At 42.0% G+C, this 27513-nt stretch overlaps 1 long non-coding RNA gene across 1 annotated transcript in view; it reads right to left on the bottom strand.

Moving 5' to 3' along the window:
• Nucleotides 1–27513, bottom strand: part of LOC124596456 — a 450318-nt gene that overhangs the window by 192039 nt on the left and 230766 nt on the right. The window contains exon 2 of the long non-coding RNA XR_006978301.1: nucleotides 15201–15281. This is a non-coding gene — a long non-coding RNA (uncharacterized LOC124596456). The remainder of the gene's footprint in view (nucleotides 1–15200; nucleotides 15282–27513) is intronic.

Raw genomic sequence — 27513 nt, 5'->3', positions numbered from 1 at the left:
TGTCTATGTTAAGGGTCAGTTGCCACTCCCTGCAACATCGGGTATCATGAATTGAAGCTGATAGATCCCATGCAGATGGTGGAAAAGAGGGGTCCGTTGCCGATTTTTCTTCTCATATCAAGGTCGTCGTGCCACGTTTTCTGCCCGAGTACGATGTTTTGCGCCTGAAGTACCCAGGTATCTCATGGAATGCGTTGAGCCGTTCTTCTTGCACGAACAGGACATCAACGTCAGAAGCGTATAACATATCGTGAAAGAGTTGTAACGTCACTGTTCAACCAATGTTGCGGATATTGACAGTCCTAGTTTTATAGGATTGCGTTTCGGTGTCCACCATACCAAGTCGAAGGGTGTAAGGGGTGTATCCTCAGCGTAGAATCCCGCAATTTCCACGGTGGAGCTACCTTCCTACAACCGTCCAACGTTATCCATCATCTGAGTAGGTGGGCGCCACCATGGCGTCCCTAACAAACCGTGTGTTAGCGCCTTCGGCGTCGTCTTCGTGGTCGCCCAGTCGAGGGTGTCAGGAGCCATACTAGCTTCTGATCCTTATTGTCGGGTAGTATTAGCGGCGCCTCTGTCGCATCCTGTTGGAATCTGGAAGACTGTACAGGATCCGTAGGGAAGAATTATCAGAAAAGCATGACATCCTCTCACCATCTGGAAGCACACAGTCTGCCTCATCATGGTGTTACAGTTCTCGTGACAAATTCTCGAAGGATTTGTAATTGCCACTGATCTCAAATAGCATTGAACGGACGTAGTCTTGATTGAGTCTGCGTATTTTGTGTCGTTTCGAAGAACGCTGTACACGTGCGTACGTCAACGTCCGTAGTGAGTGGTTCGTCCTGATGTGCATCCTCCACTTCGTCGCGTGTAACGTCATGCATCTCCACATCCACGTTATGCTGCAGTATTACTTCTATCGCCTCTGACACTTCCGGTAGTGTGTCGGGCTTAAGTGCGACGGTATTTTCTCGACCGTACGCAACGGTACTGCTGCCACTTCCTGAGTCAGCGGATCGGTAGAAGACTTCGGCGTCGGTGCCGGAGTGTTGCGATGTGTCGCCACGAATGACAACGGAAGATACGTGGTCGCACCTGTAACTTCTTGGTCGCCTCAAGGTAACTGAATTAATATTCTTTAGAGGCATTCCGACCGAACAGGGCCCTCACTGTCGCATCTGGAATAAGTCTTTCAGTGTCTGTCGTGTATCGCCATGGCTTTGCTGCCCCCGATGTACATATGTGAGGGAATAGGTTTCGTGAACTCAATGCGTACCTTTCAGAAACTGTTAAGTACTGGATAAGCTGTGAAAATAGCACAGTTTTCGGCGGTGTGGCTGATGACCATACCATATTGTTGTAATGCATCTGAGTGTCGAAATTTTATTCGCCGCTTGACATCGTTCAGTTTCTTATCACATGCCTGATCTGTGACCATCTTGACGTAGGCGACACTGCTTAGGATTGATAAATTGATTGAGGTCTTTGTAATTAATGTGCATTTCACCTTTCAGACAGCGTTAGATTATATGAGCCTTAGGTCTCACATACCCGTTACAGAACGTGAATTTGAGTATTGTCTTTCTGAAAGAGTGTACCATAGTGCTCGTGTATAAGAATTTACACACGCAGAGCCAGCTGGAGTAAATACAACCTCGACTGTGAGCATTTGCAGCAAGGACATAGACAGTACGTCCGAGCTGCTTCACTGCCGAAGCCACACGGCGAACTCGACTACAGAGCCACTTCTGTCTCCACTCTCGTTGTAGTTATTGTTTAATCGATCAAGTTCAATTACTGATTCACGTCTTTGAGTAGGACCATGTGAGATGCTTTCCAGGGGTCGTGGTACAGCGTCAACTTCTTTGGGATTCACTTGGTAGAAGAAGCGTAGGGAGGCGCAGTGAGCTAGGAAAAGTGCATGACGGAGGCTACTTCTACCACCGTTATCGAGTTTCTGTCCTATTCCGTTATCGAAATGAAAGAGGGAAGAAACACTGCCGTTATATCTCTATGCATGGCCTAATCTCTCGTCTTACTTTCAACAATCGTAAGCGAGATGTGAAAGGACGGCAGAAGATATTTCGCATACTCTTCATTCAATACAAGTTCTCAGAAGTTACCCGCAATGTTTTCTCGAGAACTACTTCGTCTTTCTTTCAAGGATTACAGTTTAAGTTCCCCGAGCGTTTATGCTATGCTTTCGTGTGAAATGTGCTGGTTTGGCCCTCAGGGGGGCCCCCCTGATGCTAATCCTATTAAAAATGTATGGTGTTATATCACGAAATAATCAAAAGGAAAAAAGATCTTCACCTTGAAAGAGATGGCAACGCAAATTCGACGCATTCGGAGGTCTCTTCCACGTGAATGCGCGGAAAGCTTTGTTGCAAGCATGCCTGAGAGATACCAAGTAGTTATAGAGACTGTGGGTAATTGGACGTATTATTCTTCTCTTGTTCATATATGATGTATGTATGTTTTAGTTTCTTTGTCGAATACATTTTTCTACTAATTAAGCAGCCCACGGTCTCCTTAACAGACTGTAACATTTTAACATAATCCTTACATGTTTAAATGCAATGAGAGGGTACAGACACTATTCGGTTTTTTCTCCTTTTTTCAGGCATAATGTGGCATTTATGCGCATTTAAAGAGAGCTACCATTTACACACCAGCTAGAAATTTCCTCTCTTTCTCCATATCATAACGATCGTCCAACGACCGTACTTTACACAACATCACCCCAACTAACAATCTCACAGTGCTGCCGATCCTGTCCGAGATATCGTTTCTGTACATTGAGTACATTACAAGTTTTTTTAGCTTCCTTTCTATTCCACACAACAATCCCCGTACAATGAGATGTACTGGGCTATATTTTTTCAAATACACGTGGAGTGTACGATGTGTTCATCAAGACAATCCATATGACAGTCTGTGACAACGTCTCTATCTGTGAACAAGCAATGTCTGTGAAAGTGTAGCTTAATACACTGTAGTTATTTGGATGTTCCGTAGATCATGAAAACTGTCTCTCGCTGTGATATGAGACGAATTAATTAGCTAACTACCAATGAGACAGACTTGTAACGGCATCGACAGTGCCGGGCAACCTCGACCCCGTTGGAGAGAGGTGAGATCAGCAGTAGACTTGTCAGAGCGGACGTTACGACTGCCCTCAACCATTGCCTGTTGGTTCTCTAGTGCAAACAGGACCAAATCCTAGTTGATTTTAGTTCAGTATTCATCAAATATCTCATGCCCACGTCCAGCAGGTGGAGCGATGGACCTGGAATTCACGGCCCTCGGGGATAAAGCGTTGTCGTATATTCAGCTGCGGCCAGCCCGGCCCAGCGCAACCCACAAGTGGAACGAACTTGAGATCTTCCCTCGTCTAATGGTGGCTGAGTACAGGTACTATTCCTACAGAAACTTCTTTTAGTCGTAATGAAACACGTAAACACAATGCCTAACGTATTTTGCAGTTAGTTGATTCTATGATCTAAAAATTATTATTATTATTTGTAATTACACTGAGGTGACAAAACCAATATCCATACATACACATGGAGGTAGTGTGGCGTACACAACGCAAAAAAGGGCAGTGCAATGGTGGAGTTGTCATTTGTACTGAGGAGACTCATATAGAGATGTGTCCACGTGATTACGGCCATACCATGGGAATAAACCGACTTTGAACGCGGGATAGTAGTTAGAGCTAAATGCATGAGACGTTCCGTTTCAGAATTCGATATTCCGAAATCCACAGTGCGAAGAGTGTGCTGACGGTACAAAATTTCAGGCATAGCCTCTCATCACAGACTACACAACGGCTTACGGCCTTCACTTTAACGACCGAGAGCAGAGGCGTTTGTGTATAAGTGCCAGTGTTAACAGACTCCATCTCGATAGCTGAGTGGTCAGGGCGACGGAACGCCATGCTAAAGGGACCGGATTCGGTTACCGGCTGGGTCGGATATTTTCTCAGCTCTGGGGCTGGGTGTTGTGTTGTCTTCATCATCATCATCTTATCCCCATCGACGCGCATGTCGCCGAAGTGGCGTCAAATCAAAAGACTTGCACCAGTCGACCGGTCTACCCGACGGGAGGCCCTAGCCACACGACGTTTAAATTCTGTGCTAACAGAGATGCCACACTGTAGAACACACGACGAACGTTACCGCTAGGACAGACGGGCGAAATTTGCCGTTAAGGTCTATGACAGCAGACGACCGACGCGAATGCCTTTGCTAATACTTCCTCATCACCTGTAACACCTCTCCTGGGCTCGTGACAATGTAGATTGGACCATAGACGACTGTAAAACCGTGGCCTGGTCAGATGAGTCCCGAGTTCAGCTGGTAAGAGCTGATGGTAGGGTTCGAGTGTGGCGCAGATCCAGCGAAGCCATGGACCCACGTTGTTCAAATGGTTCAAATGGCTCTGAGCACTATGGGACTCAACTGCTGTGGTCATAAGTCCCCTAGAACTTAGAACTACTTAAACCTAACTACCCTAAGGACAGCACACAACACCCAGCCATCACGAGGCAGAGAAAATCCCTGACCCCGCCGGGAATCGAACCCGGGAACCCAGGCGTGGGAAGCGGGACCCACGTTGTCAACAAGGCATTGAACAAGCTGGTGGTGGTTCCATAAAGCTGTAGGCTGTGTTTACGTGGAATGGAATGAGTCCTCTGGTCCAATTGAACCGATTATTGATAGGAAAAGGTTATTATCACCAGCATGGAGACCATTCGCAGCCGTACATGGACGACAGTGCGCTATGTCACCGGGCCGCAAATGTTTACCTTTGGTTTGAGGAGCCTTCTGGAGAATTCGAGGGAATGATTTGGCCATCAAGATCGTTCGACATGAATCCCATCTAACATTTATGGGACATAATCGAGAGGTCAGTTCGTACACAAACTCCTGGACCGGCAACACTTTCACAATTATGGACGGCTATGTAGGCAACACATCTCAACATTTCTGTCGTGGATGCCCAACGACTTGTTGAGTCCACGCCACGTCGAGTTGTTGCTCAATGCTGGGCATAAAAAGGTCCGACACGGTATGTGGAGGTATACCACGACTTTTACACCTCAGTGCAAATGTACTTACGAGTTTGGTCAGTAATTAGAGTTTAGGAGACTGTAATATGATGCTATAAAAATAACTAACAAATGATTGCGTCAGAGCTTTGTTGTAAGCACGCTGACAATGTCAAGGAAACTCATACTCTAAGGAACCCAAAGAATATCTTTTAATGTAACTACACACCTGGAAATGGAAAAAAGAACACATTGACACCGGTGTGTCAAACCCACCATACTTGCTCCGGACACTGCGAGAGGGCTGTACAAGCAATGATCACACGCACGGCACAGCGGACACACCAGGAACCGCGGTGTTGGTCGTCAAATGGCGCTAGCTGCGCAGCATTTGTGCACCGCCGCCGTCAGTGTCAGCCAGTTTGCCGTGGCATACGGAGCTCCATCGCAGTCTTTAACACTGGTAGCATGCCGCGACAGCGTGGACGTGAACCGTATGTGCAGTTGACGGACTTTGAGCGAGGGCGTATAGTGGGCATGCGGGAGGCCGGGTGGAGGTACCGCCGAATTGCTCAACACGTGGGGCGTGAGGTCTCCACAGTACATCGATGTTGTCGCCAGTGGTCGGCGGAAGGTGCACGTGCCCGTCGACCTGGGACCGGACCGCAGCGACGCACGGATGCACGCCAAGACCGTAGGATCCTACGCAGTGCCGTAGGGGACCGCACCGCCACTTCCCAGCAAATTAGGGACACTGTTGCTCCTGGGGTATCGGCGAGGACCATTCGCAACCGTCTCCATGAAGCTGGGCTACGGTCCCGCACACCGTTAGGCCGTCTTCCGCTCACGCCCCAACATCGTGCAGCCCGCCTCCAGTGGTGTCGCGACAGGCGTGAATGGAGGGACGAATGGAGACGTGTCGTCTTCAGCGATGAGAGTCGCTTCTGCCTTGGTGCCAATGATGGTCGTATGAGTGTTTGGCGCCGTGCAGGTGAGCGCCACAATCAGGACTGCATACGACCGAGGCACACAGGGCCAACACCCGGCATCATGGTGTGGGGAGCGATCTCCTACACTGGCCGTACACCACTGGTGATCGTCGAGGGGACACTGAATAGTGCACGGTACATCCAAACCATCATCGAACCCATCGTTCTACCATTCCTAGACCGGCAAGGGAACTTGCTGTTCCAACAGGACAATGCACGTCCGCATGTATCCCGTGCCACCCAACGTGCTCTAGAAGGTGTAAGTCAACTACCCTGGCCAGCAAGATCTCCGGATCTGTCCCCCATTGAGCATGTTTGGGACTGGATGAAGCGTCGTCTCACGCGGTCTGCACGTCCAGCACGAACGCTGGTCCAACTGAGGCGCCAGGTGGAAATGGCATGGCAAGCCGTTCCACAGGACTACATCCAGCATCTCTACGATCGTCTCCATGGGAGAATAGCAGCCTGCATTGCTGCGAAAGGTGGATATACACTGTACTAGTGCCGACATTGTGCATGCTCTATTGCCTGTGTCTATGTGCCTGTGGTTCTGTCAGTGTGATCATGTGATGTATCTGACCCCAGAAATGTGTCAATAAAGTTTCCCCTTCCTGGGACAATGAATTCACGGTGTTCTTATTTCAATTTCCAGGAGTGTATAACGTTGTTAGCGCGAGTGCCCGCAACGTAGAGGTGGAGGCAAAGAAAAGAGTTGCAAATGATCTGTGTAATGATACGGACATGAAATGTTGGTGAGGTAATATCAAATGGAGATTGTTCTGGTTTTGTTTTCGTGATATGGTTCAAATGGCTCTGAGCACTATGGGACTTAACATCTGAGGTCATCAGTCCCCTAGAACATAGAACTACTTAAACCTAACTAACCTAAGGACATCACACACATCCATGCCCGAGGCAGGATTCGAACCTGTGACCGTAGTAGTCGCGCGGTTCCGGACGGAAGCGCCTAGAACCGCTCGCTCATGGCGGCCGGCTTTTTTAACACGTGCCAAGGCAAAATATGTAAGTGGGCGAATATGTGTACGGGTGCAGTATATGGTTGTAAGAAGGTTTATCAATTAAGGAAGATTACGGTGTGTCCCAAAATTATTCATGCTGCTCGCTGACCAAGAATAGTCTGTCGTCAATAATGGATCCCACCAAAATCATACGTCACAGCACAAGCAACTCGTCGCCAAGTAAGGTCCAGGCAGTTTATTTCTAGTTGTGTAGAAGGTTTCGCAGCGTAGTAGTTACTTTTTTTTTTTTTTTTTTTAAGATTAAAGAGTTATTTTGTCAAATTATAAACTTAGTGAGGGGAGCTAATTGGTCCTAGTAATTAATCACCAGCAGGGTCCAATCCGTTCTAGTAAAACTTCCGGGGCTTGCCAAATGGTTGTTGGTACTAATGAAATCACTGAAGACCGTAATCTGAGATATAACGATTAACGAACAGCAATTAGTTTTGGCCACGGTGTTTGAAACTTTTCAAACAGTCAGCGTAACAGTGATTGACGTAATTCAGGACAGTTTTCATAAATTGTTGCTGGTCATTGCCTGGTATTACTACGAGTAACTATAAATAATTTCAGTATATTTCAAATTAACATCATTTTGTTCAAGCTGCACGGGTCTTTGACATCTAAGCTCCCGCGAGTGCATTCTGATCAGTTGCTACCTTATTATTTAGTACCAGTTACTATGTGATTTCAAAGCAAATACAGCTTTTGTTCGTTTTTGAGCTCGCGACCGCAATTATTCTTCGAAATTATTGATATCTATAGCGAATCGTTAACTTATTATCATTTTCATATTTCGACCATTGTTACGAGAATGTACTGTCTCTTGTCGGAACTACTTTTTAACTAAAAATATTTATCATCATTTGTTGAATTTCTTCGAATAGGAGTAATAAATATATTTTTCAGACGAAAATCATCATTACAAATTCTGTATATTGTATACCGCACTGAATTCATCTTGTAGATCAGTTGTATGCTGTCACATAATTTCTCCCATTCAGTCGCCACTCACCGTTTGGGCATTTTGCTCCCGAGACGAAATTCGTTATTAAGAAAACCCACTATTCAGCAACTTGGACAGAAAATTAAACTAAGGCCAAGTATCGGAACGATGGTAACAGTGACGACAGGCGATAAGAGTGCAGTCAACAATAATAACATCTTGTTGTTGTTGTGGTCTTCAGTCCAAAAATTGGTTCGATGCAGCTTGCCATACTACTCTACCCTGTGCCAGCCTCTTGATCTTCGAATTACTACTGCAACCAACATCTTTATGAATCTCAGTACTGTATTCATCTCTTGGTCTTCCTCTACGATTTTTACCCGCCAACAGTTCCCTCCAGTACCAAACTCATGATCCATTGATGTCTCAGAATGAATCATATCCACCGATCCCTTTTTCTAGTCAGGTCGTGCCAGAAATTTCTTTCCTCCCCAATTCTATTCATATCTCCTCATTAGTAATAGGATTCACACATCTAATCTTCAGCATTCTTCTGTAGCACCATATTTAGAAAGCTTTTACTCTCTTCTTGTCTAAACTGTTTATCTTCCATGTTTCACTTCCATAAATGGCTACAAATACAATGCTTTCAGAAAAGACTTCCTAAAACTTAAATCTATATTCGATGTTAACAAACTTCTCTTCCTCAGGAACGTTTTTCTTGCAACTGGTAGCTTACAGATCATATCCTATCTATTTCGGCCATCGTCCGTTATTTTACTGCCCAAATACCAAAAATCATCTACTATGTTAAGTGTCTTTTTTCCTAATGTAATTTCCTCACCATCACCTGTTTTGATTCGACTACATTCCATTATCCTTGTTGTGCTTTCGTTGATGTTCATCTTGTAACTACCTTTCAAGACATTGTCCGTTCCGTTGAACTGCAATTTCAAGTCGTTTGATATCTCTGACAGAGTTACAATGTCATTGGTAGAACTTAAAGTTTTTATTTCTTCTCTCTGATCTTTAATTCCTTCTTCAAATCTTTCTTTGGTTTGCTTTACTGCTTGCCCAGTGTATCGATTGAAAGACATCGGGAGTAAGCTACAACTCTTTCTCACTCCCTACTCCGTCTCACTCGCTACTCAATCACTACTTCCCTTTCACGCCCATCGACTCTTATTACTGCCATCTGGTTTCTGCACAAATTGTAAATAGCCTTTCGCTCCCTGTATTTTACCCCTGCAACCTTCAGAATTCCAAAGAGAGTATTCCAGCCAACATTTTCAAAAGCTTTGTCTAAATCTACAATTGCCGTAAACATAAGTTTGCCTTTCCTTAAACTCCCTTCTAAGATGAGTCGTAGGGTCAGTAATACCTTATGTGCACCCACAGTCCTCCTGAATCCAAACTGATCTCTCTCAAGGTCTGCTTCTACCAGTTTTTCCAGCGCTCTGTACAGAATTAGTGTCAGTATTTTGTAACTATGACTGACATATTAAACCAACAGTTCGAAAATATCACACCTGTCAGCACCTCCTTTCTTTGGAACTGGAATAACTTCATTCTTCTTAAGTTTGAGGATGTTTCCCCTGTCTCATATATCTTACACTTGTCGTAGCTGGTTGTCCCAAGGCCACCAGTAGGTAGTACTTCCTTCCACATTTCACCTTTCCGTTTTTGATTAGTACTGGTTTTCGATCTGAGCTCTCGATATTGATACACCTGCTTCCCTACTCTCCAAAGGCCTCTTTGATTTTCTTGTAGGCTGTATCTATCTTTCTCCTAATGAAATATGATTCTAAATCCTCACATATGTCCTCTGGCCATTCCTTCTTAGCTGTTTGCACTTCCTGTCAGGTTCGCTTTTTAGACGTTTGTACTCCTTTCGCCTGCTTAATTTGATGCATTTTTACGTTTTATGCTTTCACCAGTTAATTTCAATATCTCCTGTGTTATCCAAGGATTTCTACTAGGTCTTGCTTTTTTACCTATTTGATCATCTGCTGCCTTCGCTATTTCATTTCATGATAAAGTTATGCTCTTCCAAAATTCTACCAAGCTTCCTCTTTCATTCTGCCTCCCCCACCCCCCACCGCTCCATTTTCACCCACAATTTTTCATTCTCTTTATTTTTTTCTATCGAATTCCAGCCCCCCACCACAATTAAATTTTCGTCTCCCTTAACTACCTGAATTGTTTATTTTATCTCATCATACATTTCTTCAGTCTCCTCATCACCAGCGGAGCTAGTTGTTATATAACTCCGTACTACTATGGTAGCCGTGTCTGTCTTAGCTACAATAATATGTTCATTATGTTGTTCATAGTAGGTTCCTCGCATTCCTATTTTCTTATTTATTATTAAACACACTCCTGCATTACTGCTATTTGATTTTGTATTTACAACTCTCAATTTAATTGACCAGAATTACTGATCCTCCTGCCACCGAACTTCACTAATCCCCATTACATCTAACTTAAATCTCTCCATCTCCTTTTCAATATTTTCTAACTATCTGCCCGATTAAGGGATATAACATTCCACTCTCCGATACGAAGAACGCCAGGTTTGACGACGTTCTCCTGAGTAGTCCCCGTCCAGAGATCCGAATGGAGGACTATTTTACCTTCACAGTATTTTACCCAAGAGGGTGGCATCATCATTTGATCATATAGTAGAGCTGCATGTCTTCGAGAAAAGTTACGGCTGTACTTTCCTCTTACTTTCAGCCTTTCGCAGTATCAGCGCAGGAAGGGCGTTTCGGTCGATTGAATAGGCCAGATCAGTTAATCATCCAGACTGTTGCCCCTGTAACTACTGAAAAGACCGCTGCCCCTCTTTAGGAACCACACGTCAGATACCCCTCCGTCGTTGTTGCACCTACAGTACGGCTATTTGTATCGCTGAGGCACGCAAGCCATCCTACCAAGGGCGAGGTCCATGGTTCTCGGGACATGACTTAACAACATCAAAAAGATCAACTGATTCTGCTGAGAACTGAATGGGCCGAGTGGCATTTTCATTTGTGCAGATGCGTGTGAACTCGGTTATTCATTGTTTGCAGTACTGGGTAAAGTTAGACTTAACTGTGAAACTGAGGTACCAACGTACGATTTTGAGTACTATATCAGCTAGTTTTTACAGGCTGTGAGATGTAAGCAGGGTGCATGCATGGATGTGATTTGTACATCGGTAGCTAGTGTAATTTTTTGCTCATTACATTTACCTGTCACACATATAAATGGTTGATTAAATGTTTAAGGGTTAGACTCCAATGATTTTTAATTTATGGAGATCATCATACCTGTCGCTAAAATGCGACAATGTTGCTTCCTCCTTCACGTACCCCTAAGGGAACTTTTGCAACCAACTTTGTATCCCAACGATTCATGGGCTTAATTAGTTACGTGTTCATCGCATCTACAACTCTTAATTCACGGTAATATCAGTTTTACCCTACCAATACCAGTGTATTTTCCATAACTCCTACTACCAAGGCGGGTGGGGGTGGGGGGGGGGGGGGTGGGGGAGGGGTTAATTTACGCCCACAACCAAGAAGAAATGTTTCGTTCATTATTGTTAACTATTGTTAACAACGTATTTTCTAAGTAAGTGTTGATGTATCTGCAGGGTCCAGAACCTGAAAATATCTTTTACCACGACATCCACAGGAGTGTTGCATTCTTCATTAATGTATACATCGTGAGTGCGAGTACTCCATGACCATTACAATTTTTTTAATGCTGATTTCGTTAATTACCGTCGAATTTTATTCACGTCATACATTTTAAGGGATCCTGAAATTGAAAATATGGCTATGACATTTGTTGCAAGAAGCCACATTTGCCGCAAAAGGCAGAGTAAATGGCGGCTAATAGATTGTTATCTCAAAAATGAGCACGAACATCTTGCGTTAAATACTAAACTTCTTGTCTGTATCTTACGGTGTGAGGACATAATACGTTTTTAATGGGGATCGCCACATCGAATGGGTTGCATTTTACTGAGAAATTCAAAGAAATAATGTTATCTGGAAGAATGATTTTTTTAAAGTTTAAGATATAAAGTACATAATTAGATAACAATATTTTCGAAAGTGGGCAAAAAGTAGCCCCCTCCCCTGTGGTATCACGAGGTTTAAATGATGTACAGTAGAATTACTCTGTTCCGTACGTAATTAAATACTGTATAAATAAGTATAATGTTACCCTCTGGGGGTATGTGTACCCCGGCTGTAAACCACTGCTTTGCTTCAACTAATGAAAGCACTGCAGACCAGTGTCGCTAAGAAGAATGAATAAATAGATCTATCAACTAAAACAGTAAAGAATTATTTCCGCTGAAATAACGACAGTAAACATACAGACTGGTTACACCTGAGAGGAAAGAATAAGTAATTCACTCGATACGAAAATCTCCATCAGACTCTATGATGTATTTTCAGTCGACAGCTTCCAAGGTATGATTTCACTTGAAAGAAATAAATAACAGTCCGACCGATATGTGAAACTGCAACCGTCTGAATCTATTTCTTTCATTCGACTGATTCCGTAGACTGGTTTTACTCAAACAAATTAGTCAATAATTCACACGACACATAAAACTGCAACACAATTAGTCAACCCTTCTCCAACAACCGACTGTATGGACTGTATTCATTCGGTTGTTGCCAAGAGCCTATTGCTAACATTTGCTCCCCACAAAATTCGCAGCCCTACTTATTTATCTGTTTACCTGATGATGACCCAATAGCCGAAAACCAATTAGATAAATAAGAAATATTTTAGAATGTCACACAAGTATCATGTGTTTTTCATTCATAAACATCGATATTCTAAAGTCGTAAGAGAAACGATGTTGCCAATATTCTATTTTATGATAGCAGTTGTAGTGTTGAGAGATTTTGATCATACTGACATTTTTAAGAGGTGTGACTGTAGTGTTATGAATCCAAGTTCACGATTATATTGAGTATGTGTCATGAGAGACATTAGCAGAAAGTGGAGGATGAATATAGACGGCGATATATGGTCGACTCTTCTGGACAAGAACTAATTGGGTCAAAGTTATTAACGTCTCCATCCGATGTGGCGATCCCCATTAAAAACGTATTAGGTCCTCACACCGTAAGATACAGACAAGAAGTTTAGTATTTAACGCAAGATGTTCGTGCTCATTTTTGAGATAACAATCTATTAGCCGCCATTTATTCTGCCTTTTGCGGCAAGTTTCCGGCTATGAAAACTTCATCCTCCAACAAGATACGTACGAGACCTTCAACGTTCGACAGTACCTGCGCTAATCTGCTCTATCCAGGCGGTTTCATCCAAAAATGAATGCAGAAACAAAATTGTACTTGTTGTTGCTGCGGCAATTATAAAGTCGTACCGTTCATAATGTCGTAATTCAGTTTCAATGCTTTAGACCACGCGGCTGGGAAGGATACGGTTAAAACAATATTTGTAGAAATAATATAAAAATGTACGATGTAATTCTAATTTCATACAAGATGACAAGTTTTCAGGTTAATGCCGCGGCTAGTACTGTAGAATGCCAATACAATAGACAGAAGAGGGTGTGCGTTTCGTATATGTGGAGCTGTTGACGTTTTAGGTGCAGCACAAGTTTAAATAAGACATTCGTGGAGTAACTTATTGTTGTCCACTTTAACAATTCTTTCAGCGATCTCTAAGTAGCGCATATAGAATGGAAAACATGGGTATTTTTTACTTAACATGGTGCTGCAGCGCCGAAAGAGGGACAAATTGAGAATCAGCTAAGAAAATACAGTAGTTCAACTGCCGAAACAAAGACCTTCTGTATGGTATTTATACTGCTGTAATCCTGTTTAAATTACAGATGAAATAATGAAATCTGATAAGGTAGATCACTGACTAGCTTACTAGTTTTTCTACTCATCTGTCAGAGCTGATATGTGTAGCTCAACAATCTTGTGATCACTGATCCCTGTATCTCTCACGATGCTCTATATTTGGTCAGGATTATTTGTTGCTAAGGTGTCAAGTACGTTTCCAGAACCATTTCCACTTCGAATGGTCGCTTGAACTTATTTTCCAAAATCATTTTCTAAGAAAGCAATCAGTACGATTTCGGACGACATTTTATGCCTACTACTGACTTTAAACATGCATTTTCGTCAAAATATTGAACGTAGATGGAAGGCACCAACAACTTTAATTCTGTGAGTGGGGTACCTACTTCAAACGAGACTCAAGTTTTCTTTGAACTGTTCAGAAACTGCGTAACCTGTTATTATAGCTGGTAGTATAAACCCTGAAACGAATGTGATTCAACATCTGAATTGAAATAGTTCGCTCAGCGTTGCGTAAGACGTAGTTTCCCAAAAACCAGACTCATACATACGAAGTGCTACAGTAAAATCATACACACTAAGACTAATAATTTTTGGATAACATTTAAGAACTGGTCTTAGCTGATCAGCCTTATCCAGTGACCATACTTACACCTATAATACAGTTCTTTTGAGAAACACTATCACGCGTTTTAAATATGCCATAGGATTGGCTTACTAATCGCTAAGATAAATACATGCAGCGATGTGATCAGTGTATTAATGTCATTTAATATGATCATTAGTTAACAGTTTTGCGTGAATGAATGACCGGAGTATTGTGCATTTTGTTGTTTTTAAGTGCTCTCTGTAACAGCAGAAGTTCATGAACGGATAATCTTCATTGATCTGAAATCAAACAGCTTGAGTTAATGTGTTTCGAATTACTGTAAGGTTGCAGAACAAACTCTTCGTGATTGTCTACACTACAACAAAACTTTCAGTGATATTACATAATAGTACACAGACTAAATTCATGTTAGAACTTGACTCTGCCTGAAGATAAAGTCGATATATACAGCCACTGTGTTTTTATCTTGTTAGTTTCCAGAAAAATAAAAAAACAGTTTACATGCCTATTATCCATTATTACAACCGACCGAGCAACATTAACTCTTATGTAAATAGTTACAAGGTAAACATGTTGCAGTTCATGCAAGGATATTCCACGTGATCTCTTCGAAAGTCACTTAAAAGATACTTTTTGCAAACTTTTAGTGAAAGCCTAGTTTGATTGCCTAGAACGTATTGCAAAAACTACATTGACAGGTTAAAACTAGCAGAAACTCCAGCGTAGTGGCGTCTTACCTTCGAGATGTGAGTTGTATGTTGGAATGTTAATCACTCGCTGCTAATTATTCATCTCTGATGAGAAGTCAAGCCGGAAACCTGTAACAAGAAGACAGCGTGTACAACTTTTTACAGAACCCTACTTGAGGTTATTTGTATGATATATTAAACTAAACTGAAACTAAGATAAACTCCGGCCAAACAAGTCTCTGAAGACCCAACAGTACTGACCGACCGCCGTGTCATCCCCAGTCCACTGGCGTCACTGGATGCGGATACGGAGGCTCATGTGGTCCGAACACCGTTCACGCTGTCGTTGTCAGTTTTCGTGACCGGATCCGCTACTTCTCAACAAGTAGCTTGAAAACAGCGTTCACCTGACGGGATGGACACCCAGCCACGTTTTAGCTAAGCCCGACAACGCTTAACTTCGATGATCTGACGCCAACCTCTGGTACCACTGCGGCAAGGCTATTGGCGGTATGATACATTAAGAACTGGAATACACATTACTGATGTTTTAGAAAATCGTAGTAGAGCGTCGGTACTGTGTATTTCAATTTTAATATACCGACTGATTATTCCTCATAACCTTAAGCGGCCCCTAGACTGTCAGTAATAATGGGCACTAATAACGTACTATGTATTGATGATTGGCTTTATGCAGTGAATCGCGCAAACTTCACGCCCAGTCTCGGAGATGCAAAATGACAGAGGGCTGCCTTTGGGCTGCCTTTGCGCTCGCAGGAAGAAAAGAGAAGGTAGAAATGGATGTAGGAAGGTGTAAGAAGAGTGGAAAACTTATCACATGAAGATTTACTAAGTAACTTGAGGATAAGCGAGCCAAATATTGTTGGAACTTTCTGGAGACGGACACTCGCTCATTTGATGTTCTTTAACAAATGCAAACGAGCTATAATCAAGAAAAGTGACACTTATTTACGACAAACTAATCCCGCAACTGAGAGCTTGTCAGCTACGAGTACCTTACGTTATTTGCCTACAGGAAATTCATTTTAAGACCTAAGATTGGTAAGAACGGTAAGCTTTATAATGAGAGAGACGTGCACAGCTGTTACAGGCATTTTGAAACATTACATAAAGACGTGGAAATGTGTACATACACATTTAATGTTGAAAGTATTGGCTCCAGTTGCTCTTCAACTCTAGATCCCCTTTTCGTTGCACTTTCTATAATTACTTTACAATGAATTTAACTTCGGTATTAACTGAAGTCCATCCACTTCCGTATACAATTCCCTATACTTTGCCGACCACTGATCATATTGTTCGCCTTTCTTCTGAGGATTAGTATACTCGCTTTCTTTTACATACGATAAGGCTGGGAGACTTCTACAGACATCCAATACTTCTAAAATGAAGATAAGTTCACATTGATTTCGAAGCTATATCCAAAATTCAGTTTCAAAACACTACAAACTGGGCAAAATAAACAATTCTGCATACGAGACTGAGCTGACAAACTTATGCAATATTAGCCGGAGACGGACAAGGGAATCGTCTAGTCCGACGTGTCGAAACCTACCCTGAAATTTTTCACATGCGAAGAATGCACCGTGGCCGAGCGGTTCTAGACGCTTCAGTGTGGAACCGCGTCACCTCTACGGTCGCAGGTTCGAATCCTGTCTCGGGCATGTGATGTTCTTAGGTTAGTTAGGTTTAAGTAGCTCTAAGTTCTAGGGGACTGATGACCTCAGATTTTTAGTCCACAGTGCACAGAGCCATTTGAACCATTTAGAAGAAAACACCTAAGGAAATCCTCTGTCAAAATTTTGGCTGATAAGGAGCACTGTAAGTATTTTTTGAACAATGTTAAAGTTGCTTGTAACAACAGTTTGTAGAGCCTTTCCTGCCTACCGCGCGATTCCGCGAGTAATGAAACGCAGAAAAAGTACAGCCGCGTAGTGCGTCGTCCAACATACACGCGCGCCCAGTTTAAGCGCTTAAACCATACCAAAAATGTCTCAGATCATTAACTTTTTAAAATAACTTTCATTTCGAATCGGCAGCTAAAATGTAAATCTGAAATGTAGCACCGTACAAGACTTTGATTCTCATTTCTCTTCTAGTAACATGTGGAACAATTTTATCTAGCTCTGGATTTTAATTTGTTCACACGAAATATTTTACAACAATACCTGTAGCTCAGTAGTTACGATAAATTTTTTTTAAAAACATATACACTGAGGTGACAAAAGCCATGCGGTAAGTCTTAATATCGTGTCGTACCTCTTTTTGTCCGACGTAGTGCAGCAAATCGACGTTACACGGACACAACAAGTCGTTGGAAGTCACCTGCAGAAATAATGAGCCATGATGACTCTACAAGCGTCCATAATTGCGAAAGTGTTGCCGGTGCAGGATTCTGTGCACGAACTAACCTCTCGGTAATGTCCCATAAGTGTTCGATGGAATTCCTGTGGGGCGATCTGCGTGGCCAAATTATTCGCTCGAATTGTACAGAAAGTTCTTCAAACCAATCAAGAACAATTGCGCCCCCCGTGACACGGTGGATTGCCATCCAGAAAAATTTCATGGTTGATTGGGAACATTAAGTCCTTGAATAGATGTAAATGGTCTCCAGGTAGCCGAAAATAACCATTTCCAGTTAATGAACGGTTCAGTTGGACCAAAGGACACAGCCCGTTCCATGTAAACACATCTGAGACCATTATGGAGCCAAAACCAGCTTGCACAGTGCCTGGCTCTATGGTTTCGTGGGGTCTGCGTCACACTCGAATCCTACCATCAGCTCGTACCAACTAAAATCGGGACTCATCTGACCAGGTCACATTTTTCCAGTAGTGTAGAGTCCAGTTGACGCGGTCATCAGGCCAGGAGACACGCTGCAGGCGATATCGAGCTCTTAGAAATGACACTCGCGTCAGTCGTCTACTGAAATAGCCTTCTGACGTCGGTTTTCACTGCACTGTCCTAACGGATTCATTAGTCTAAGCCCCACATTGATATCTGCGGCTATTTCATGCAGTGCTGCTTGTCTGTTAGCACTGGCAGCGCTGCACAAACGCTCCTGCACTCGATCGTTAAGTGAAGGCCGTCGGCCCTTGCGTTGTCCGATGAGAGGTAATGCCTGGAATTTGGAATTCTTGGCTCTTTCTTGATACTGTGGATCTCTGATTATTGAAATTTCTAATGATTCCCGAAATGGAATGTCACTTGGGTCTAATTCCAAGTCTGCGTTCAAAGTCTGTTAATTTTAGTCGTGCGGCCATAATCACGTCCGACACCTTTTTACATGGACCACCTAAGTGCAAATGACAGCTCCGCTAATGCACTGCCCTTTTACAGTCTATGTACGCGATACAATGCCATCACGTGCATATCTCTGTCCCATAAGCCATAGTGAAATGTTCCTTATTTATTCCCTGTTCTCGTCACAGAAATTTGAAACGTAGTACTGGATGACGAAAGAAATGTTTTGTTTATCGAGATGCCGAATTACAGTAATAGTTCTGGATAGAATGCCAATTATATTCTTTTCATCGTTGTCCTAAATGAAGAGACGTCGTTAGGTCCAGGTGAAAAGCCAACGAAACCACAGAATTATTTTCGAATGCACAAGCGACACTTTCTTTTCCTTTTCTAATCCGCGTACATGTGGTGTCTGTTCTTTCGGATAAGTGCAATTTGCACCAAGCAGCTTTTGTACGAAATATGATTGGCTGGATTTACACACAGCATTTTAGGGGATAACAAGAAGCCTAGACTTCACTTCAGCTAGGAATTGCTGTACAGTATTAACTATTAACGACATCTCGTCTACTTGTTTACTTGCAGTAAATTTCGTACTTTCCCGACTTCCTTTTCCGTACAATTTCCTGACTCTCTTTAACGATGTAGAGGCAGCCTGGAAATAAGTAATGCTAGTCTCGGTTGCATTTCAGAGTGGCTTGACCCATAGGTCTCCCTCGGTAACGGTGCATTAATCCTTACAAGCAGTTCTAAATCTTTGCAAGACTTTTTCTTTCACACTTTTGTGAGTTTGATTTTGGTGCATGTTTCATACTTTCTGTAAGTCTTTTTTCACATTTCTACAACTTACATTCGCCTTTTGCGAAACGAAGCCAGCTTTTCATAAGGCTTAACTTTAAAAATTTTCTCCCTCCTTCGTTTAACCAAAAAATTTCAGCCTTTTCTTTGTCACTGAAAGCTATTTCTGAACATGTTTTCTTTGGGCTAGGACGGTACTGTATTTTTTTTTTACTTTTAAGTTGCACACCTCCCGTCATTCGAGCCATAACTCATAAAATTACCAGTTATTTAATATTTTTTCAATGTTTCCACAATTACTAACGAAATTTTGACATTGTTGGAATGAATGTTAAATAAAATAACTAATAATAACACATATGTAGATCTTCAGGAGAAGTAGTTGATTTCGACTGCATATGAAGTCATCTTTGCAAGGTTGTAAACATAGGTTCCACTTTACTGTGAAACCTAGGAACATGCACAAAGACAGATGAAATTAGTAACCACACTCGAAGAAAACACAAAGAAAATTAACTCAGTTGTATCACCATTGTTAACATCTAGCGATACCGCAGAGGCAACTACTAATTATTGCAGGTATAAATGATTCGAGGAAATAGTAACTATGAACAGTTCTGTGACAGGAATTATCAGTGGAAACTGAAATTCGGTTTACAAATTACGATCACGTTGTGCCGTGCTATCTACACACAGATGTGCCATCAACGAAGGATATCTGCTTCCCGTGTTACGCCTAGGCCGTCTGCTACTGCAACTGCTACTGCTATTGCTACTGGGGACCTACGATTCGACGATGTTCAACTTTTTTAAACAATTTTTTTTTTGCACAATGCGTTGCTCTGTCTTCAGTCTTGATCACAGACGGACAAGAATATTTCACATTACAAAACACTGCAAACTTTTACTGACAGTGTAGGCGCTGCTTTAGATATTTTAATGAAAGAAACATACTGAAAGCAAAGTCACTTAATGAAGCTAAAATTCAACACCTTCAATAAAGGGAAGTGGCTTACCTTTGGATTTTAGTACGCTGAAGTACACCTTGAGCTGCTTGATTATTGAATATTTATCGGTTGTAGTAAACGATGTTTCTATAGAGTTTCTACTATAGTTTCTCGTTTCCGTAGACAGTCACACGCAACTCTTCACCATAAATAATGCCCAGATATCTGGTTCAGAAAAGAGTCTACTGAAATATGAATGCAGTTAACAGCAGATGCTGTGTGTTATCGTAGTCAGAATGCGTTTGTTAATTTTTACTAGTTTCGTGTCAGGATGGTACTTAGTTACTGAGAACTCGTGACCGGTGTTAAAGCTGCACGAGACTCCACATATTCTACAATGTACAATTAATGTTTATTACATTATAGTTTATGCTGTGCTCATTTGCTAACGTGAGACAGAATCAGAAATAATAACACACATTGATAAGCCAAAACGTTGTGACCCCCGACCACGCTTGGTTGCTTCGGCTCTAAGGATGGGTATTTTCTCCCAGCATGATGGGCCAATGCACATTATAGTTATCAGGTGACATATTATCTAAACCTAACATGCCCCCGTAAGAAAGTAACCAGGAATATTTACATTTTTTGACCAGACACGCCCCCAGACCATACCCGTTTAGATATTTGCCTTAGGGAATGGAGTATATAGTGTCACAGCTCTCCCATTGCTTTGAGTTGGTGTTGTGCTATATTTGTTACCAATTATTGAGATTTTCCATCTATTGAACAAGCATGTTTTCATTAACGGTAATATTTTAGCAATACACTGTGTTCCTACGGTATGAAATACATCGAAAAAAAAAAAAAAACGATCTATGAATACTAAACCAGCACTAATTCAGAAGATGTCGTTCTTTAGAAATATAACTATCTCTTTATTCACACAAAGTAATGAGTTCTATTATCGACTGTGGATTTCAAGTTGCTTCTCAATATTTCTAGATTTCCAGATGGTTTTTATGTCTTTCCTCACGCACATCTTCTGATCAAGTTGCGTGCCTACGGAGTATCGTTTCAGATGTGCGACTGGATTCGTGGCTTCCTGTCAGAGAACTAACAGTTCGTAGTAACTGGCCGGAAGTCATGTAGTGAAACCGAAGTGTTAGAGGCTCTCTGCTGCTCTTAATTTTTGTAAACAATCAAAGAGAAAATCTGAGTACCCTCTTAGATTGTTTACAGATAATACCATCTGTCTAGCTATTTCTTCAGATGATAATAACGCATTGAAAAAGACTCAGACAAAATACCTGCAGGGTGCAAAAAGTAGTGAATTGACCCTAAACAGTAAGAGGTTTGAAGACTTCTACATTAGCACTGAACGAAATTCTTTACGTTTACGTTAAACGATAAATCACACAAATATATAGGTTGTTGATTCAACAGCATATCTTCGACCTCTTCTGGAGTATTGCTACACGCTATAGGATCCCTGCAGAGTAGGATTGACGGAGGACATCGAAAAAGTTGAAAGAAAGGCAGCTCGTGTAGCATTTTAGTGAAATAGGAGAGTGTGTCAGGAATATTTAAGTGCAATGGGATGGGAAATATTAATAATATTGACATTTTTCGTTTCGGCGAGGTCATTTAGGGAACTTCAGTCACCAACTTCCTCCTCCGAATGCGAAAATATTCTGTATAAGAAGTAAGAGATAGAGCGATTCTTAAGAAGTGCGTACCAGTTACTACTTCTTACAGTTTTCTGTATTTGATTTGTATATATAACATGTCTGGTTAATGTTGGTTTTCAAAATCAAATGCCGTTTCGTAACATATGGAGACGATACGAATTTACGATCCTCCATTACCCTATTTCATACTCGACTGTGCTTTCAAAGTGTTTATCTAAATATTTGTGCGTCTAGTACACACATATCTACGGACTCTGTCAACGTTTTCATATGTTGTGCTAGACGTTATGTACACTGTACATTATGACCTGTGGCTTTTGATGTCAGTAATAAATATCAAACGGAGGATACATATAATTTCTGTTCTATTATCCATCCTGTGCCTACCAAAAGCAAAAGTTAACTAATAGAGCTTCGTACATTACCTCAAGTCAGCGACGTTTATCAGGTGCCATCCCAGGCCCTTAATTCTGCTTGTGACAGAGAAGGGTACCTTTAATATCCTAGTAATATACCATTTAATAATGCACTGTGCTGTACCACACGTCTCTAACGTAGTTTTCATTTTAGTCCCATTTTAATACAAGAACATTTAAGTGGCCTGTTATGTCACATAAGGAATAACTTTCAATTAATTATGCTTTGCAGAATACTCAACGTCTACGTCACGTGTTCGACTTAACTACGAGCTAAAATTATCAGGAAAAGTGGCAATTTCCTCTCATTAAAACTTTCTGCCGAAGCAGAAAATAATTAGGCCCTTCATGCAGAAAATTAAACTTGGAAACACACCACTTTCATGTTAATTACAATTCGTGTGGAAATTTAATTCTTCGGCCAGATGAAGAGCGTGTGAGATGAAAGTAGAAGTCAAAATGTGAAAAAAGAAGTCAATTTTAAGACACAAAAGGGACAGAAATGTTGTTTTTGTGTTTTAGAGGTTATGACGGAAGGGAAATAGCAACCATACTGCACTGGAAGTATTTAAAGCATAGCAAAAAGTACATTAATGGCTCTCTTTGCGAACAGGCTCTCAAATCAACAAATCTACATATAGCAGTCTCTTATGATTACGGACTTTAACGTAAGTTATTTCTGTGGAGTAGCAAAAAGTTCCTCAAACAAGATCACGTGATAGTGTCTGAGCACCTTTCCCAACTGATCTCCATCTCCTAACTACATTCTTGTCAACGTAGCAATAGACATTGATCTTGCCTTTGTTATTTTCTTATTTTTTTTCCTGAACAGCAAAATTTCCTTAATAATTTTCTTTGTTCCTTTAATTTAAAAATCATCTCAGTTTTATTAAGTATCTCATTGTCCTCTTCACACACAATTGCATCACGTTAATTTTTATTGTTGTGTGTCATTCTGCATTAACGCATGTAATTGCGTGTCACATGCCGGTCCTTCCGTTTATTTATTTCTGGTCTGCACGTGTGTACGCATACGTCAGTTATGTTTTGGCACTGATAGGGGCTGTCAAGTCAGTCCACCTGGAGATACCAACCATTTTATTTCATTGTCGACAAGTTGCGTAATGTAATGATGGTCATTTATGTTTCGTGGCTGAGTATGATTATATCAGCCAGGGTATGTTCTTCCTCTTAGTTTTATAACTTCTTTCAACTTAAAGGTTTCGTTTTCTGCTATTCACGATTAATTATCAGGTATGTTTCCTGCAAGCGTACAACAATTCGCAACTTTTGTGCGGCCCCATCGGCGTAACACCAGAATCTTATGTGAACATTTTAACATAACAGTTATACAGGGCATTTGTTCCGTATGTGAAATGTTGATATTTTTACCATGAAGGATAGGATTTTAGATTTGTAATCGTGTCTCTTCTGTCACTTTAAAAAAATTAATAAAATTATTTGGAACGGTATGGAAACAATTCTTTGCTAAGATATTTGTTTTGTTCTTGAGCACTAGGACTCTTAGTCATGTTGCTTTCTATACGAATATGTAAAGGGCTTATTTCAATAGCAGTACAAGTCCATTTTTGCTCATTCTGAGATGCAGAGTCCTAACTAACCTAAGGACATCACACACATCCATGGCCGAGGCAGGATTCGAACCTGCGACCGTAGCGGTCGCACGGTTCCAGACTGCAGCGCCTAGAACCGCTCGTCCACTGCGGCCGTCTCAGAATGAACATAAATGGACTTGTACCACTATTGAAATAAGCCCTTCATATGTCGCTGCATCATTGTTATTACTAGCATATCGAGTTTGTGTCCAGCCTGCATTTAAAATAAGCATGGTATGTTAAATTAAAACATAAATTTTCTTATCCGTGTAACACTTTAAATTAGAGTGTGATGCACGTTCTTTTTTTTACATATGATGTTTTTTTCGCTTACGATGTCATACACTGCCATTTTTTTATCAGAGTAGTAGGTTTCACCTTTGTATTTTGTGCTTTGTCAAACGATTTTTATAATGAGTATTACACTGTAAAGAGGTTTCCCTAAGCTGAATTTCTGTATTTTGCTTCATTACAAATCTGAAGATGGTTGTTACACCCGGAACTAGCTAGCCGTCATATTTTAATTGTCTTATGGAAATTGTATCTAGGCATTAAAAGATTTTACTGATTTTATTTTTTAAATTTTAACAAACTGGATAAAGATCACCTTCTCCAGGGATTACTAATTACGTTCGTCACGCCACTAAACGTACGCTGCATCCTATGGAATGAGACTCATTTAACATTTTTTTGATAATGTGTGTGGCTCCAAATATAACGCATGTGTGCCTGTTTTGTTTTCCTGCTGTTGGCTTCAAGGATATTACTACCGCCTTTGTCTTTAACGACTGGAAGATCCTCGTGCGGGTAACAGTAGCTTTGGTCAACTCTACTCATAGCTGCCGAGTTGCATTATGAGACAAAAGAACGACGACAATGACAAGTAACAACATAGCGCAGGATACCGCTCTCTGACTGTGGCTCATGTTGGCTTCGTAACATATTAAATTCTCACGGTCAAAGTGCGTGTACAGTTCAGTAATCCTAATGATTTGTGTATTATCACTCCTTGATCTGTGGAATTAATTTCATTTAATCACAAGTCTGCTTCTTGGAATTGCAGCTTCAACAAACGGAGTAGAGGTAGAAGTTACCGCCACTCCCGTTGCTCGCTGCAAAAGACGAGGAGCCACGTGCAGCGCGTGTGGGCCGGCTGTCGCTGGAGGACTGGAAGTTCGCCACTGGCCGGAGGCGTCACCGCGTCCTGTTTAGCGGCCGACCATCAAAGCGACGCCGGCGGCGCCTATTTCCGGACACAGCCGTAAATCCGTCCGTCCCGTGGCGACAGCTCTTTGCCTCTGCGCTGGTACCGATGCGCGGCCAATACTGCGACTGGCGCTGTGGCGAGACGCATTCTCGCTACTGTACAAGACACACACCGCCGCAGTTCAGGACACAATCTGGGATTCGTTAAATATATTCGCAATTGCGAATATGGAAAATCATTGTCTGTAGAATGGAATGACGACAATGGAAATTTCTGCCGTACCGAGACTCGAACCCAGATTTCCGCCTTACCGTGAGTGGTCATCTTACCATTTGGCTAACGGTGCAAAAGTCACGGCCAGTTGTCTTTTATCTCGTCTGTCGTTGCAAATCTTAGTCCTTTCAGCGGGGTTTTCAACTGTGTAAATAGAAAAAAGGCCGCAGGGCCACGTCTCTAGAGCAAGGAGGATGAGACAGCACAGTGAATTCATTTTTTGTGGAATACTCATGCACCAACAGGGATGAATGTGCTGATGCAAGAGCCGTGAATTGTCTCGCAGCATTTGAGGCCGTTTCCTTGTAACATTTTCTCGCAGGTGTCGCAACACATCCCAATAGTACCATCGATTAACAGTTTGTCCCTGTGGTATGAATTCAAGATGAACTAATCCTTCAAAGTCAAAGAAAAATATCAGCATGGCTTTGAAATCTGACCTGACCTGACGAGCTTTTTTTGATCTTGGAGAACCTTTCCCGATCCATTACGAAGATTGACCTTTAGTCTCAACATCATAACCATAGACAATCTTCGATTGGCACGCACAATTTCTTGACGTCCCTGACATGAGCGTCGTCGGTAAACGGGAGGGGCGTCTTACACAGTCATTTTTAACTTCAGTCCAGCCACTTATAAGCCGTGTGAACCATTCGTATCATTTGGTGTATCTCGGTAAGGGTTTTCTTGAGTTTCACGCCAACTTTAATGCAGACACGTTGCTTCTATATGATGCCAGAGTTCTGCCATCTCGGAATTCGCAAACTGTGGGATGCAACATTCTACTCAATACAGCACTGAACAATAACTAACAGACATACAGCAATGAAACTTCCGGCAGTTACATATTAAATACATGCATGTGCAGAGATGCCAACCGCATTTCACACCCACACACGATTGGCTCGATGTTATGTACCTTTTTCAGCAGACCTCGTGTATTCCCGTACGGGTGAGACATTTTACGTGAAAGTCGCTTGTCCGGAATTGGCGGATAAATAAGATATTGTAGCGTCTGTTATATTCTGACCTACAATGCAGAGTTCCTTTGGACATGGATGCATGCATGCATAAAATTGCGAATATGGACAACCATCAGCTGTAGAATGACGGCAATGTAAATTTGTGCCGGGCAGTGACTCGAACCCTGCTTTTCCGTCTATATGCATTCGTGTCCAAAGGAACTTTGTACTGTAATTCAGAAAAAGACAGGCACTGCAATATCATCCAGTCATGGTTCTCATCCATTCCCACGATTCTAACGTGTACCAAGAACTGAAATGGGAACTTCCACTCATTTAGCACACTGTATGAAACATTATTCACACTCTGGTCACTCTGCACCTATTCCACGCCTGTAGTTGTGTGGCGTGACACTGTTACTGCAGTTCATGTATAGTTAATGACTGTTTGCTCTCTATTATAAGAACGGTCTATTAAAGTTTATGCCTTCCTAATCTAATTACATTCTATTGTTTATTTGCTCAGTGATTTTCTTATTGTACGATCGAATCCGCCTGGAAAAGGAACAGTGAAGTCAGCAGCATAGCCAGACACGACTCACATAGCCGGCGCTTCTGTGTGAGTGACGTCATGCCGACTCATAATGGAGCGAACTATCCACTAGGCCACACCCGGCTATCGACCCTGCTCCAGATGTCTCGACGAAGCTTAGATACAGGGGGCCATCGACAACTGTGAGCACGTGGAAACCGCATTTTAAACAACCATGACTTCATGTCAGCAGCTCGTCGCATTGGGCCGCCCGATGTCGCACAACCCGTGTCTGTCCTCTCCGCAAGACGTTTCAGTTGTCGATAAATGTCAGCAGTGATGGTAACATCTCGGGAAAGCAGTTCATAGTACACCATACCGTCGCTGTTCCACCAGGTGCTTAATACTTTCTTTTGTGGATGCACGAAGGAGCGCGGGGTTGCTGCGTTGTTTGGGCTCAATCATTCCTTTCTTTTTCTTATGTTAGCATAAAGACAGTATTTTCACCAGTAACGATACTGAATAGGAATGGTCGGTGTTGTTTACGAGCCCATTGATGACGAGCAAGCAAAGAAGCACAGATGGTCACCCGCTGGTTTTTGGGATTTTCGCTTAGAGCATGCGGTACCCGTACACCCGGTTTTTAACCTTCCCC

This window comes from Schistocerca americana, chromosome 2 (assembly GCF_021461395.2).
Source record: "Schistocerca americana isolate TAMUIC-IGC-003095 chromosome 2, iqSchAmer2.1, whole genome shotgun sequence".
Classification (NCBI taxonomy): domain Eukaryota; kingdom Metazoa; phylum Arthropoda; class Insecta; order Orthoptera; family Acrididae; genus Schistocerca; species Schistocerca americana.
The sequence above is the reverse complement of the archived record's forward strand: the minus strand, read 5'-3'. Positions and strand labels throughout refer to the sequence as shown.